General features: G+C 43.7%; 1 pseudogene; it reads right to left on the bottom strand.

Moving 5' to 3' along the window:
* Window positions 1-273: 273 nt before the first annotated feature.
* LOC117049308 lies at window positions 274-338 on the bottom strand (annotated as a pseudogene).
* Window positions 339-5,868: the final 5,530 nt, after the last annotated feature.

Here is a 5,868-nt window from a genome sequence, read left to right as displayed (position 1 = left end):
CTCCTGGGCTTGAGGGGCAGTCAGTGAGTCGGCTGGCCGTTAGCGACAGCCGCCACAAGCCCAGCCCAGTGCAGGGCACAACGGGGCGGGCGGGCGGCGCTTGGAGTATTCTGCTGAGCCAGCCGGGCGAGGGAGTGGCGAGCAGACGGGACGGGCGCAGCGCCAACGCTGGAGCACCAGCCCGCCACACAAAAGCGACGGCCGAGGCGCGTTCTAGCTGCTCCGCCCACTTTTGCTTCTGGCTCCGCCCAGCACTGCCATGTGACTGTCAGGTGAGGCTACTGATCCCTTATTTTCAGATACTACACTTGATCTTAGCCAAAAGGCCGAGAAGCGATGTTTTCAGATCCGAAAGTTGACAGCTATGGGGTTGTAGTCCAAAAACATCTGGAGACCCAGGGTTGGGAAACACTGGAAGAACAGTGTCTGTATCCCTTGATGGAGCAAAGCACAGATTTCTAGACTCCCTGCTCCAGTATTGGCACAAACATATTAATTTCATGTTGAGACACTAGGATCCAACTGTCTAGACAGAACCATATTTGACTTAATGTTTCTAACTGTTCACCAAGAATTGTTAACGAAAACACTAACATAAAAGCATTTAAATAAAGAAACGTAAGAGTATAAAAATGTGGGCAGTAGTAACAAAACCGATATATAAAATAAGCAGGAAATAAAATCTACGGCACAGACAATAAAGCTGGTGTCATACATGTAAAGAAGGCAAGTTATGAGCCAATAGTAAATGAGCACAGCCTGGTGAAAACTTTGGCTAGCTTGGCATCTGCATAAAGCCTGTATTTAGGAAAAGGCAGATTGAAAAAAGATGGCTTTCTACAACTTATTTTGAAATCCATTGCATAGCGGTCATGTGTGAGAAGGGAGAAAGTTCTGCAGCCTGAAAGCCACCACGGAAAGGGCCCTGTCTCTTGTGCCTGCCAGAATACAAATTGATTGTACCGAGCTGTAGGCTCCTTGGATTTCAGTAGATAGCTCAGTTGGTAGAGCATAAGACTTTTTATTTCAGAGTCATGGGTTTGAGCCCTACTTTGGGCAAACAATTCATGCATTGCTGGGGGTTGGACTAGATGACCCATGGGGTCCCTTCCAACTCTACAGTTCCATGATTCTAACTAAGTATGACAATCTCCCATTAAAATCAATTAGGAGGGCTGCCACTACAGTTAGGCAGAGTGAGATGCCTGATGCAGGCAGGAGCAATGGTATGCATGATAACATAAGGACATACCCTCCAACATTTCGCCGATGAAAATAGGGACGTCCCAGTCCATAATGATAATTTTACACCCCATACATCTTACTGGGTTGCCCCAGCCACTCTGGGCAGCTTCCAACATATATAAAAACATAATAAAACATTAAACATTTTTTAAAAACTTCCCCATACAGGATTGTCTTCAGACGGCTCGGGGGTCAGATAACTCCATATCTTCCAACATTTCTTCAGTGAAAATAGGCACATCCTAAGGAAAAGTGGGACATTCCGGGATCAAATCAGAAACCGGGACAGCTTCTCTCAATCAGGGACGCCCCTGGAAAATAGGGATACTTGGAGGGTCTGTAAGGAGAGCCTTGCTGGATTAGGTCAAAGGCCCATCTAGTCCCTCATTCTGCTTTCACAGTGGCCAGTGTCTATGGGAAACCTAGGACTCAGCTATACAGCTGCAAATAAAACGTTTTAACTGCAGTATACAAATGTGACACTAGATGGCGACCGTGAGCTATGGCAAATTCAATATATTTTTCAAAACTTTTTTTAAAAGTATTTTCACAGTGTTTTTCATATGTGTGGAGATTCCACCCTAGATGCAGCCCCTGTGTGCAACAGCATCTTCCACCCTTGGCATCCCCAGCTACTCAGGCATAGGTGCAGCAGCAGTTGGAACTCACCCAAGGTGAAATCTTGCTTAGCGCAGGCGTCTGCTATCCAAGCATGTTCCCCAAAGGGTGAAATGGGACTGAACCCTCCTGCTCCAGTTCCTTGTAATGAGTTGGGGCAGGGAATGAAACCTCTGGCCCATGGGGCTAATCAAGCCTGCCCAGCCTCTTCATTCAGTCTGCGAGATGATTTTGGGCATTCCATGCCCACCTGTATAGTATTTGATCCTTGCCAAACAGCTCAACAGGATCAGGTGCCAAATTCAGACAGCACCAGATTCGAACCAACAATCAGGAGCACACTCCTTTGTGAGCCATAGCTTTACCATTACAGTACCCAATGTCATATGACAGCGGTTTTCAACCTTTTTTAGTTCACGGCTCCCTTGACCGACCACATTCTTTTTGCAGCTCCCCGGTGGGAGCGACTTACAATGGGGCTCCATTACAGGACACGCGTAAGTGGAGATTCTCCCATTCTGTCCAGTCCCTTTTCAGGGTGGGCTCAAGAAAGAATGGCTGCCAGGGAGAGAGGGAGATGTGCAGGAAGATAATAGGCTAAAAGTTGAAACCGCTGGCTCCCCTGAATGTTCCTTGTAGAGAAAGAGATATACAGTATATATAATACAGGAAGATATGGGCTGGAAATTACCGGTAATGAAAGGATGGCTCCCCCGAGGTTCTCCTGAACGTTCCTCAAGTCTTCCCATGGTACCACGGCACACTGGTTGACAACCAGTGCCCTATGACATCAGGTGATGGACAGGTGGACACAGCCTGCCCACTTCCACCATGTCCACTTCTGCTTTTGGCCTCGCCCGTCAACATTTAGTCCACTTAAAGATGGCCGCATTCCAATTTGGCCTTTGCCCCTGCTTTTTATAAACATCCATGATGACTAGTCGAGAAAGCCACCAAGCCAAGGAGTGTCTACAGAGAAGCTTTGGGGTGCCTAATTGCTGAGTTTAATTGTCTGCATTGGAGTCATTTGTCAGCCTTGAATTTCACTCCTACTTCCACCCTTAGGTGATCTCTGACACTTTACAGATGACAACGCTCTTTCTACAGAGGCATTGAATGTGGTTGTCACATTTCAACTACCAGATAACTTAATACGTGAACTCTGTTCTTCAATGATACATGCTGTTTTCTTCTGGCCCTGATGTTTTGAAAGGGAATGGACTTTAAAACAGCTGCAAACTTTTGCTCTGGAGCGCCAACATACCCTGGAAGCTAAAGAACTGCTGCGCTATTTAAGCTTCTGATAAATAGCTGCTGTCTCTGCTCCTTGCATTTGGGTCTCTATATTCTTCCCTTGCCACTGAAACCTCCCTTCATTCAAGCTGTTCACAAACCATTTTGGGACTTCTGCAGCCATTTCTCCTGCACATATATTTTTTGAACACATACAACCTTGGCTCGGCTTTTATAATTATAACGTTATTAATGTGTTTTTATCATTGTTAATTATTTTTACATGCCGAAATTGATTCAATATGTGCTGGGCTGCCACGCTAGAACATGCCTTGACTTCCTGCCAACTTGGAGCCCTCACACGCCAAAGGCGAAAGTGTTCCAAAAGTTTTAAATCACCCGAACATTCACTGAGTGATTTAAATGATATTGGAGGGCATTCAAGTTTTTACAAGCGCTTGAATGTGAACCCTGTTTGGACTGCGAGGAGGTGCAATGCATCAGGATTTAAAATGATTTGAGTGCTTGGCATTTTTTTGCTAAATCCCTCTACGTTTGGGAAATAAAACCATGCTTGTCCAGCACTACTCAAGATGCAGAGATTTTGCAGAAGGATTTCTGCCACATTTTAAAGATGCCACCAATTCTTTCAAAAACAGTGACATCCAGCATAGCCTATCAGACCCTCCAAGTGTCCCTATTTTCCAGGGACGGTCCCAGATTTACAAAAGCCATCCTGGTTTCTGATTTGATCCTAGGATGTCCCTCTGTTCCTTAGGCTGTCCCTATTTTCCTCGGAGAAATGTCAGAGAGTATGGAATAGGATGTCCCTATTTTCATCGGAGAAATCTTGGAGGTTTTGCTTTAAGTCACTTCCACTGTTGTTGTTACTGTTTGATGGAGATCATGATTCTGCTCCATCCTCATGGTGGCTGATGAGGCATTTGCTGGGCAGCAATAGGCAGCGTTCTACAGTGGTTAGAGTTTCAGACTCCATGTGTGTCCTCTAACCTTGATTTATTATTATTATTATTATTATTATTATTATTATTATTTACTTTTAAAAGACAACTGAAGGTGGCCCTGTTTAGGGAAGTTTTTAATGCTTGATGCTGTATTATTTTTAATATTCAGTTGGAAGGCACCCAGAGTGGATGGGGAAACCCAGCCAGATGGGCAGGGTATAAATAAATTACTGTTGCTGCTGCTGCTGTTGTTGTTGATTGTTCTTTGATTTTGACTGGTCTAAGCTTCCGATCTCCGATCTCCCTTCCAACCCCAAACTGATTTTCTCTACCAGCTAATGACTCCCTCCAGTCTTCTGACCACAACCCAGTCCTGAGTTCAGAGCGCCATATGGGATGTGGAGCTTAGGTGAATAATCCCATTCCAGAGGTGGGTGGGGCCAACACCTACGCAGCCAACACTCTTTCTTGGCAGCCATTGATAGCAGGTTAACATGCTGCAACTCTCAGGTCTGAAAGTGCCCACCTGTGAGCATGGGAACCCGCCATTTAAACAAGCCCATAGCAGTTTCTCTCTGCCCCATTCCTGCCTTTTCCTCCCTCTATTTCTCCCCTTGTTCCCCACCTTCCCAGTCCTTGTTAAGAAATACGTAACCTCCAGACTATTTGATAGCACAAACCTTGGGAGCAGAATAAACTGTGTGCAATGCAAATCAACATTATTTTGCACAATTTATTCAACAGCGAATTTACGCTTCCGAACATTGAACTTGGGGACGGACGGACAAAATAAGCAGAAGGCTGCCTGCTTTAAGAACTGAGATAATCAAGTACAGGGTATATATGGTCTCTCTCTCTCTCTCTCTCTCTCTCTCTCTCTCTCTCTCTCTCAAAGCTTTATTAGTTGGCTATTAATAGTAAAGGAGATTCCAAAAGGCATCTTACGTTTGTAATATTTAAGGCACCACTATTCTTAAGACCCCTTTTATTAAAAAGTTCTTAAAGCAATATCCAATATATAAACAACCATGTTAATTAGATTACATGGTTAGAGTAAAATGGTACTCTGTATTCTTATTACAGAGTTATTGACCAAGTAAATGCATATTCATCATTCCGGTCCGTAATCCCCTCTTAATCCATCCCAAGTCTGTCAATCAACAGAATACAATCAGGACAGTTATGATCCCATCAGATGAAAGATTAAGAAAGAATTTAGCAACTTTGCAAAGTGGATTTGAGGGGAGTTGGGAGGAAAAGAAGAATAAGAAAATCCATGTTGCAAAATGAACCATTGTCAAGAAAAACATAGCTGTCGAATTTCCCAACAGAGTTGAATTTTGTTGTTGGGGTTAAGCTACAAACTAGAAATGAGGAGCCCAGTCCTGTGGCTCAGCTAAGAGAAAATGTTTGGGATCTTTAACCAGAACATTACTGGCTGTTTATACTTGATCCATCATATTTTCTCAAAGTTTGAAACTGGGGTTTTTTTTGGCAAAGAAATTCAGTATAAATTGAATGGTGCCAAAAGGGGGGGGGGGTTGCAACAGCATTGATTTATTTTCCATACCAAAGCAATGGTGTACAAGACCTCCAACAGATTTATTTATTTTTCAAAAAGAAGAAAAAGTTACTGTCAACATTTTAAAAATATTATAGCAGTGAACAACCTAAAATAAAATTACATCCATAAAGCAAAACAGTAGATCACCTTAATACATCACCTTAGCTGGATCACACTCAGAGAAAGTTCAGGTGAACAGATGAGTAATAAGCAGGCACCTAAATGTCACGTCTGTAGGTACTT

Source organism: Lacerta agilis, chromosome 6 (genome assembly GCF_009819535.1).
Source record: "Lacerta agilis isolate rLacAgi1 chromosome 6, rLacAgi1.pri, whole genome shotgun sequence".
NCBI lineage: Eukaryota > Metazoa > Chordata > Lepidosauria > Squamata > Lacertidae > Lacerta > Lacerta agilis.
This window is presented reverse-complemented; position numbering and strand designations above follow the sequence as displayed.